This window comes from Aegilops tauschii, chromosome 2 (assembly GCF_002575655.3).
Source record: "Aegilops tauschii subsp. strangulata cultivar AL8/78 chromosome 2, Aet v6.0, whole genome shotgun sequence".
Taxonomy (NCBI): Eukaryota; Viridiplantae; Streptophyta; class Magnoliopsida; order Poales; family Poaceae; genus Aegilops; species Aegilops tauschii.
Window position 1 is genome coordinate 462807302 of NC_053036.3, and position 11788 is coordinate 462819089.

General features: G+C 40.6%; 1 pseudogene; it reads right to left on the bottom strand.

The window, feature by feature from the left end:
* Positions 1 to 3827: 3827 nt before the first annotated feature.
* Positions 3828 to 10316, bottom strand: LOC120973590 (uncharacterized; annotated as a pseudogene).
* Between the last annotated feature and the right edge of the window lie 1472 nt (positions 10317 to 11788).

Sequence of the window (11788 nt, forward strand, 5' to 3'; positions counted from 1 at the left end):
CACCACCACCACCTAAGGTGGTAGAGGTAAATTCTCTAATGAAATTCAATGAAAATGATAATCCTCACAATATGCACCCTAGCCAATGCCTTTATGAGTTTGAAAATTACATTAGAAAGCAAGATCACTTCAATGCAAATGTTATGAAACAATTGAAATACAATTCTGATATGATTGCTCGCTTGAGTGACTTGTTATTTAGAATCTCAAATGATGTTAGAGGTGTAGGAAAGCATGCCTCTATGGTTAAAACCCAATTAGAACAAGTTGCTAAATCTCAAAGAGAGTTGCTTAATGAAATGAATAATAATATAAGTGACTTTGCTATTAGAGTAGCAACTAGAGGAGGTAAAATGACTCAGGAACCACTTTATCCAGAGGGACACCCAAAAAGAATTCAACAAGACTCTCAAAGGGTTAACATTGATGCACATAGTCCTTCTAAAAAGAAAAAGAAGAAGAAAAATGATAGGACTTTGCATGCCTTTAGTGAACCTGAAGTAGAAAAACCTCCTGCTAATGATAATGAAATTTTGATGCTGAAACTCAATCTGGTAGTGAACACTCACCTTCTGATAATGACAAAGATAATGATGAGGTTCGTGAAGATACTCAAACAAATAATAAAGAACCAGACAATTATGTTGAGATAGAACCAGCAGTTGATCTTGATAAACCACAACCCAAGAACAAAAGATATGATAAAAGAGACTTTGTTGCTAGAAAACACGGTAAGGAAAGAGAACCATGGGTTCAAAAACCTATGCCCTTTCCACCTAAGTCAACTAAAAAGAAAGATGAAGAAGAATTTGAACGCTTTGCTGAAATGCTGAGGCCAGTCTTTTGCGTACTCGCTTGACTGATATCTTAAAAATGCCTCCTTATGCAAAGTACATGAAAGACATCATTACCAATAAGAGAAAAATACCGGAAGATGAAATCTCCACCATGCTTGCTAATTGTACTTTTAAAGATGGAGTACCTAAAAAACTTGGAGATCCGGGAATACCAACTATACCTTGCTCCATCAAAAGAAATTATGTGAAAACTACTTTATGTGATTTGGGAGCGGGTGTTAGTGTTATGCCTTTCTCTTTATATAAAAACTTGATTTGAATAAACCCACACCTACTGAAATATCTTTGCAAATGGCTGAAAAATCAACTGCCATACCTATCGGTATTTGTGAGGATGTGCCCGTTGTTGTTGCTAATGTTACTATCTTGACTGACTTTGTTATACTTGAGATGCCCGAGGACGACAACATGTCGATTATCCTTGGTAGACCCTTTTTGAATATTGCAGGGGCTGTTATTGATTGTAATAAAAGCTAGGTCACTTTTCATATCAATGGTAATGAGCACACGGTGCACTTTCCGAAGAAACAATTCCAAGTGAATGGTATAAATGTTATCAAAAAATCTCCGACAATCACTATTGGAAGTTTTCAACTACCTCTACCTACTGTTAAAAAGAGATATGAAATGCTTATTGTTGGGGACGTTCATATCCCCGTTGAGGTAACTTAGTGGTTTACGGAAGTTCTTCGGTTTCATGCTAATCGAAAGTGGTTGTTAATAAGACTTGATCACCTTATTAATTGATCATTTTTTAGAGGTATGAAGTTGATGAATTTAGTGAACGCAACCTTCTGTCCCTACCTTTTGTTTTCTGTTTTTATTAGTTAAATAAAATAAAATGCCATGTTTTGTCTGTTTTCTGAATTTCCCATGAAATAAAAATGACCCAAAAATAAAAGTTCACAGAATGCTCTGATAAATTAATACGATGTTTTCTGAATATTTAAGAATTTCTGGTGCAAATAATATCAGAGGGAGGTGTACTAGGTGTGCACAACCCTCCTGGGCGCACCAGGACCCCCAGGCGTGCCCTGGTGGGTTGTGGTCCCACGTGGGGCCCCTCACTTATCTCTTCATCCCACATCACCACCTACCTCCTAAAAATTACCACTGCTCTCTCTCTCTCTCTCTCTCTCGTGTCTTGCTCCCAAACTCGCGGATTTCGATCTCCTTGCTCGAAGCTCCATTTCCAAAACTATTTCGGTGGATTGTTGCTTGGTATGTGACTCCTCTGTTGATCCAATTAGCTTTTGCTTTAGTGGTCTATACTTTGATTAATTAGTTACTCTTGGTGCTGATGTAGATGATCTTGCATTTTGAATTCTTAGAACTCTAAGTAGTTTGAATGCTTGCTATGGCCTCTATGCATCCTATGAGTAGTTGCTTTTAATCTTGTGAAGTTTCGTTGAGGAAAATTTTGTGGACTAAAAATTTCAGAATTTTGTTCATAGGAAAAAGATGAGTATCTTTAGGAAGTTTGCTTCCAAGAAGAACTCCAAGGGTGTTATTGGGGAGTCATTTGACAGCGATCTCCATACCCGGAGAATGGCGGAGGTACGGTCGTGTGAATGGCCGCATAACCCGTTCATGGAAGGGGTCGGAATCCTTCAAGAGTTTGCACAATGTGCTGCTAATGCCGGCCTCACCGACTTCATCACAGCTGAATGTGAATAGTATCATCTCCTCACAAATTACCTTGTGCAAACTTTTAATTTCTTGAGTAGGAATAATCCCCCTGGGGTGCAGTTTAACTTATATGCTGAGACCCGTCAGATACCACTTACTGCATTTTGTGATATTTGCATGATCCCTTCTGACGGGGATTTAGTTGAGCCTAGGCCCACAGAGTTTGATGGTTTTTACCGCACTCTGACTATGGGGGATGAGAGAGGGGTGTCAAGTGTCACCGCCACTAGCATACACTTTCCTGCTGTGCATTATTTTGCTTTATTCATTGGGAAGTGTTTGCTTGCTAGAGAGAAGGTAGGTGCGCTCAGTGCTCCAGACTTAGCTGTTTTGCATCGTGCACTTTATGGAGACAACACTTGTAGCTTGGGAGCTATTCTGGCACGTCGCATCCACATTAACAGGTCCAAGGGCAAAATACATGGTGACATTTACGCTACTCGCTTGGCGACTCACTTTAACATTCAGATACGCCAGCATGATTATCCTTTACCTAAAGTTTATTTAGATCGTCAGGCTATGGAACACCACCAGTTTATTGCCGGTGATCACCCTAACATTCCTGTTCCTTATAACCTGGTTTTTAGTGTGAACACTCATGATATTATTCCATTGCCTGCCACTACAAGAAACTCGTTAATCTGTGACCGTCAGTGTCCGTCACAGACATGGCAAAAACTGTCAAGGATGGCCGGGCGTGACGGTCCAAAAATACGTCATGTATATCGCGTCATAATTTGCCCACCCGCCCATCCTTGATGGATTTTCGTTTCCGTCATCAATTATGAAGGTCTATCGCCGTCATCGATCTGACCCCCGGCCCGCCCAAGGCCCGGTCCTCTGTGACGGACTATTCCGTCACAGATTTGCATGAAGTTTAGAAAGACAAGTCCCATGTGGCATCTCCCACGATATGACGTGGTGCCAGCGTGGAGTTGATGTGGTGCCAGCGTGGAGCTGACGTGGCGCCGTGTAAGCCGATGGCATTCGGCCCAGTGTGGTCTGGCCCATTTATTTTAGTACAGCCAGGCCTATGGGCCCATTTTACCGCAGTTGGTTGGCCCGTTCGTTTTGGTCCATAATCATCTACACACTCGTTAGCCCATTTCCACGTGTTCAATATGCACATCAGCCCATTAAAATTATGCGGCACTTGTGTTTTTTTAGCCAGAAAGTGTGTTTCGAGGCCCACTTTATTCAGCCCATTAGTGTTTACTCTACCCAACCCAGCCCTGCTTTGTTTCTACACAAAATGGGTTTCCAAGCCTAAGAGCTTACATCTCCAGATCCATCACAAATACATAAAAGAAGAACAACATCACAAAGCACAGTAACATTGAGCGTACATCTCCAATTCCACCAACAATGGAGCAGGAAAATGCAACCAGTTTGCATCCAACAGTGTGCAGTTTGCACAGCAAAATCATTACAAAATAAGAAGGTAGGTTCTAGCAGTATATCACATTCAGATAGCTTCCATGCATCAAGTAGAGACGACGGCTGATCTTGGATAAACAACTTACCCTTGAGCTGATCTTGCTTGCAACTGACTTAGCAAAAAGTCCAGTTTTGCATCCATCTCAGCTTGCTTCTTCCTGTTCTCCTCATCTCTCTTCCCGTGCTCCTCGTCTTGCCTGGTCCTTGCTTCTTCGGACTCCTTCAACTGCTTGGTCAAGGTGTCAACAAGTGCCCGAAGCTCGACATTGCCCCTCTTTGCCAATTCTGCTCGACAGTTGCTATCGCTAGATCTCGCATGGACATGCTGGATCCCCACATGCTGAAGAAACCTTGGCTTCTTAGTATGCTTAGCAAGCACTTCAGCTACAGCCTCGGTCGCGGAGTTCGATTCCTGTCCATCTTATGTAGGCTGAGAGGCCTTGTTTTCCATCTCGGTCTAGCAATGCAAGCAACAAACATGGTTATAAGACGGCTTAAGCACAAGTAGAGAAGACAACATCAGCAAGCTTACATGCATCGTCTTTGTAAGGAAAGCTATCATGCATCCTTTACAACTAGACACTTGTGATAACAGTCAGATTAATCTTTTTTCTGTGCGGAGGTGATTCAAATTATTCATATATACTATCATCTACAACAAAGTGGACTATTTCCTGATTTAACTAGAAGTGAGTAATGTTTAAATCAAATTATTTCTGGAGGTCAATCTATAATATATATATAGACACACACACACACTAAAAATATAAGACACTGAGGATGGCCAAAACTAAAATATATAAAGCCAAATAATAGATTAATAAAAAATTCTGTAATTTTAGGTGGCTGATTGGTCACATGTCAAAGTGATTATGCGCTTGTATTAAAGTCATTTCATCTAGCCATATACTAAATCAAAACTGATGTTTTTCAATTGCTTCAAAACTTATCTATTGTATGAAAATAAAAAAGGGTACAATCATACAGGACAGGCTATGACAAGATAGTTAAGTGAACGTGTTAAGATTTTCAATTAAGATACATTGACATTTGATTATCAGTTTCAATCTGGTGGAGTAACTCAAACAATATTAGTTCTAGTAAGCAAAAAGGTAAAATTGATGGTTGGTAGTCTTTTGAAGCTGACTTACAATTGCAGCTTGGACAACACCGGTGTAGATTTTCTTTTTCTTGCTGTAGTGGCACTCCTTGAACAAATCCAATGCAGTGGGTTCTTTATCTTTGTATTTGTCTCCCTGTAAACAACCAATATGAAGGCAAGGGAGCATCATACACAATTACTACATGGACGCAACAGTTTACTTGAACCTATGCTTAAGAATATTTCTCATGACAATGCACATCCAGAGCCACATGTTTGACTTACCAGATTATCACAGTGCACAGGGTAGCTGTGCGAGCCAGTGGTTTGGTGAAACTATACTTGAGCTCGATTATTTTTGTTAGTTTCACATATCCCCTACATCAATAGACCAAATACATGTAAGGCACAATTTCTTGATTAGCATGTAGAAGGCGAGAGATTGGTCTCGAGGAAGAAACATACCATCTTTTTGGGATCCTTCCAGCTTTCCACTAGCTCATTCCACTGCTCATCAGTCATCGAGGGCACAGGAGACGTTCTCGTCACCAAATGGAGTGGGTGAGGGTCAAAATACTCTTTCTTGAGCCTGTATCGTTGTTGGTGAGTCACACGTTTCAGCATTTCAGTACAAGCCTTCCTAACTGGCACAACATCAACGTCCATCTGAGACTTGTTCTAGCCCGATGAAAAAAACATGTGTAAGTATCATGATTGCACATAATTGACACAATAGCACAAAATTGACAGGTTGATAGCCATTTGAGGCAGAAAGGCCTGGACTTTGTACTTACACCAACTTTTCCTACAAAGTTCCTGAAGATCCCATCTCGAACATGACCATCTGGGTCCTTGTAATCCTTCCAGCGCTTAAACACGGGCATATGGTGTCTAACTGTGACATTGCATTCAGTTGCGAACTTTGCAGCAAGAAGAGGTGCGTCCGGCCTTAACTTCCCTTCTGGAATGACAAGCGGCAGTTTGCCCTGCCGGCGTCGAGTGATCCTTTCCAGACCTTTTCCCAAATTGGGGCCCCTTTCCCTTGGCTCCTCATAGGATTGTGGACCTGAAAAGAAGGTAAAATCAAGAATGGATACAATTAAACCGCAATTACACGTATAGAAGTGTACTAATAAATGGAGAACATCGTTTCAAAATGAGTAACTATAACAAGAGGAATTAAGCTCACAAAAAAGTCAAGCCAATGTACTAGTAACCATATGGCAACAACAACTAAATGGAATATTGCAGTATCTGTCATGTTGGTGTGTTTCTGATTGTTATAAATGCATAGGTTAACTAGAACGGGAGACATGGTTCGAGCAGATTTCAAAATATCTTCAGCAAAGATAGAAGAAGATAAAACTAAAATCATGATATAATCCATTGCAAGAAACACAATTTTAAATTGGGTACTATGTAAATTGTCCTTATTTAAATATTGTGATATTAAGAAATGAGCAATGGAGTTGTCCTTGAGAATATCATCATCCCGCAGCACTGGAATGACTCATAAAAAATCATGCACACATATGGTATAAATTAAGACAGGAAGATGCATAGAACAATTGATTGAACAAGAAGTTTAACTCTAATAGATGCTAGAAAGATTCAGGTTATAACATGCCTTCGGATTTATTGTTAGGTTGGGTTTGCTGATTTGGTTGGGCACTACCACCAGCTTCGTTCACCATCTCATTTTCGTCATCACGATGGGCAATGAGATCAGCTTCATTGGCAATCCAGTTGTCATCATCACAATGTCCAGGATCATCACCTTTTTAGAAAAAACCATCCAGTGAGAGTATGTTCATCATGCAATCAGAGCTAATAGCCTAGGCTAGCAATTCAAAACAAAAACTATGAACATGATATGATAATAATATTAAGAACTTGCCTTCAACACCATGGTCATCAAAGTTGGGAACAATTTCTTCAGCTGGGCGGACACAAGCCATAGAAATAGTTTTGTGGTTTTTTCTTTCATCGAACGAGCAATGACATCAGCTTCAAAAGTAATGCCTTGATCATCATCTCTATGCAAAGGCTTCTCAGATGTAAGGTCCAAAACTGATGTTCTCCTACCCTCCTCTTCACAACACTCCTCCTCTTGATATGCAGGACCACTAAAAGGTACACCCTCAGTTTCACTAATATTGAACAGATGCCTATGGTCCAATGTTTGCACAACTTGCCAATTTTTCCCATACTTCGTGTCTGGCAAATAAAAGACCTTACTAGCATGAGTAGCCAGAATCAAAGAATCATCCTTGTACCAAAAACTTCCAACATGTATGCTTTTGAAAAAAACCATCATTTTTAAGTTCAGTCTTCTTTCCATCAAGTTTAAACCAGTCACATTTAGACAAAACAATTGACCTATCTTTCAAGTTATAATCTAACTGAATGATCTCTTTCAAGGTTCCATAAAAATCTATGACCTTACGGTCATGTTCACCTTCGGTCATCACTCCACTGTTCTGCGTCCTCTTGTTGTTATCACGAGCAACAGTGTTAAATCTAATCCCATTCACTATGCACGATGAGAATTTCCGGACTCTCCGATCAGGACCACATGCCATGGAAAAGAGATCTTCATCTACCTCTTCGCCAACCTCATCTCGCAGCCTCATCATCTGCAACAGCACACAAACACATACATTAGAATCTGCAGTGAAGTTTGACAAGCAAAAATTATAACTAGATGTGAATGAAAACTAACATAGTTCGTGAACCATGTCTGAAGTTTTTGTTGAAGCTCTTTATCACTGTCCGGCAACCGTTTTCTCTTTAACTCATCTCTGAACATACTGTAAAATAAAACAAATTAGTCTCGAGATCACATATGTACAACACAATGCAACAAGCGCAAGTTTCAAAAGTGACAACGTACTCGATATATTTCTTAGCTTGATCACAATTGTTCAACACATACCACACCATCTGGTCAAATTCTTTTTGCTCATGCACATATTCATAGTCATATCCTGAAGTAAAATTAACTCCATGCCCAAAAACGTCAACACCATAGGCTTCTTCATCTGAATAACCTATATTTCTTGGTTTCCGATTAAATATTGTTTCAACATCATCCATGTACCTGGAGCAAAATGTCAGGCATTCATCTGCAATATATGCCTCAGCAATCGAACCTTCTGGTCGCGCCCTATTCCTCACATAGCGCTTTAAAGTATACAACCTTCTTTCAACTGGGTACATCCACCCATATTGTACGGGACCTCGAAGCAATGCCTCTTCAGGTAAATGTACGGCAAGGTGCACCATCACATCAAAGAATGCAGGCGGGAAAATTTTCTCAAGCTTGCACAAAATTACAGGGATTTCCTTCTTCATTTCGGCCAAGACATCCCTATTAACAGTTTTGCTGCATAGTTCTCTGAAAAACTTGCCTAACTCAGCTATTGCTTCATATATATCACTGTCCAAAAATCCTCTCATGCCGGCAGGTAAGATTCTCTGCAGAAGAATGTGACAATCATGTGTTTTCAGGCCTTGTACCTTCATTCCATCAGCACTTGTGCATCTTGAGATGTTGGAAGCAAACCAATCTGGAAACTTTAACTCTCATAAAAATTGACAAAATGCAGCCACTTATTCTTTGGACAAGGTATATCGGGCCCGAGGCATCACATATGAGTCTCCCTCCTTCCTCAATTGCAACTCCTCTTTAATATTCAAATCTTTGAGATCAATCCTAGCATTAAGTGTGTCCTTTGTCTTACCCTCGAGATTCAGAATTGTCCCAATGAGTTTTTCACAAATGTTTTTCTCAATATGCATGACATCAAGATTGTGTCTCAGCTTCAACTTTGCCCAATACTTCAAATCCCACAAACAAACCCTCCGGCCCGAAATTGGCACATGATCCTTCTTGCTGCCCAAGTCAAAACGCTTCCTTTTCCTACTTTCTTGTTGTCTCCCAGGTCTAACATTCTCCAATTCTGCTTGCAACTCTTTCTCAGAGAATTTACCTGGCTCATCATTGCTTTCATGAAGACCAACAAATTCATTGTTTCTCCGCAAACGATGACCCCTTGGAAGGAAACGATAGTGACCAATATACCCAATTTTACTCCTTAGGCTATAAGAAAGAGGGTGTTTGTCACAATGAATACATGCAAAATAGCCTCTTGTGGTACGCCCTGAAAGAGTGCTCAGAGCTGGGTAATCGTGAATGCACCATAGAACTGCAGCATGACGATCAAACATTTTTCCACTAAGAGCATCATATGTACGCACACCCTCCCAGAGCTCAAGTAATTCTTCTCCAAGTGGTTGTAGAAAGACATCAAAGTGCTTGCCAGGTGATTTGGGACCTGGAATCAGCAGAGCCATCATAAAATTTGACTGATCCATGCATGCCTAAGGTGGAAGGTTGTATGGTATAACAAATACAGGCCACATACTATAGGTTGTGTTAAAATTTCCAAAAGGATTGAACCCATCAGTGGCAATGCGAAGCCTAAAGTTTCTGGCATCTTTTGCAAATTTTGGAAATTTTTCATCGAAATCTTTCCACGCATCACCATCTTTTGGATGACTCAGTTCCTTCTCATTGGGCTGCCTCTTTAGCTCGTGCCATTGTGCTTCTTCTGCGCCTTTTTTGGAAAGAAACATCCTCTTTAGCCTAGGCACCAATGGAAAATGCCTCAACACTTTCTGTGGAATCTTCTTTCTAGCAGGGTCTTTCCACCTTGATAGGCCACAAACTAGGCAATTGTCATGATTGGAATATTGCTTTCTGAACAGAATTCAGTTATTGAAGCACACATGTATAGACTCATACCCAAGGCCTAATTCCTTTAGAAGGTTCTTTGCTTCCTTATACGATTTTGGGAGCGTATTGGGTTCAGGGAATGCTTCAGCTAATAGCTTCAAAATTTCAGTAAATGCACTATTCGGGATCCTATGGTATGACTTCAAGTGAAGAAGCTTTACCACAAAGGAGAACCTTGAAAACTTGGTACAACCATGATAAAGCTGCCGTTTTGCCTCCTTCATCACATCCTTCAAAAAAGACTCATTCTCATAAGGGTTTCCACCATTGTTAGCATCTTGATTTTCAGTTTCACTCTGAGCTTGTTCTACTGCTGTGAGTAGGTCTTCAAACATCTCTTCAAATCGGTCAGCGCCATTGTCACCATCCTCGGTGTCATGCACATCAACAGGATGTTCAATAACATCTACATCAAAGTCTTCTCCATGATATATCCAACGAGTATATGTACTTTCCATGCCATACATCAATAGGTGCGTGTTCGCAACGGTCTGATGCTGGTACTTATGATTAAGGCATTCTCTACATGGGCAGAGTATTTTATCATCCTTGCTGAATTTTTCTTGAATGAAGTTCATAAATTCTTTGACACCTTCGATGTACTCACAGGAAAACAATGTGCCATGAATCCAACGTCTATCCATCTGCATTGCAGAAAAAGAACCAACTCAATCAGAGGTTTACCCCAGCCATCAAATTAACATGTACAGTATAGCAAACTAAAATATGTTCAGATTTAAAATTATACTGCTTCTCACTATAGTGAACACAGTTCATCAAAAGATTTTTTTCTTTTGTTGTGACAAAGGAACATACACCACTTGAAAAAATATTTCACAGATTATTCGACATTAAAGAGGTCTACAAATCAATACAAATCCGTAGCACACATTTACTAGTATGAGCTTGCCTACAAAATCTACGACTACTAGTATGTGAATAAGACAATGCATCGATTGATGCCAACTCAATATGTATGTGGATGAATGCACCCTGAACAACATAATGTACATGGTTCACGTGTCACATCTATGGTGTCATGAAAACAAGAAAAATGGAACTAAAATCTCAAATGCTAACTACACTGAGATGGTATTTTCTGAATATGTATCTGCTCTCCTCTCCTCTCTCCCACCTGCCAACACCACACACCATCCAACCATGGCAAATTTTGATCTTGCCGACCATGGAAGGCCTTCTGCATTGGGATTTCTCCCACGGCCTTGCGGTCGCGACTCAGGTGCGTCATCGCTTTGGATCTACCGTTCACTTCTCCCCCTCTGGTTCGAACAAAGAGTTCTTCTTGGTGGTGCATTTCTCTTCGACAAGCTTTCCTCTCAATGAAGATTCGGTTGCCATTGCCCTACAATGTTGTATTGGAGGTCTACCATCTGGTCTTAATGTGACACATATCTCTGGACGAAGATTTCGTTTTTCAGTGGCATCCAATAAAGTTGGTCACTTCATCTATGGTCTCAAGGATCGAGTTTGGCCAGATTTTGTTTGTCACTTTAGTCTATTCCGCCAGAGCTACATTGGTGTTTCATCTACGGATTCATCTTGGCACCTTGATTCTCATATTCCTGAGGTGGCTGCACGTTCTCCTGTTGCTATCAAGTCAAAATATAAATTCTCAAGGCAACATGACAATGATTTGAGCTCATCCCAACAGGTTTTATCAAAGTTTGGTTTCTCTTATTCGGAGGAAAGGGTGTCCGACCATGATCAGTCGTCGGAAGGCTCGTCGCCGGCACCTCATTTGCCGGATCCGGCAGTGTCGGGCCCGACAGCCAGTCATCCTATAATTGCGGGCCTTAATCCACCTTCCATGACCTCTGGCATCATCTTTGGAAGCTTCCAACCAGCCATTATTACAGGGGTTAATGCTATTAATTACAAATTTGA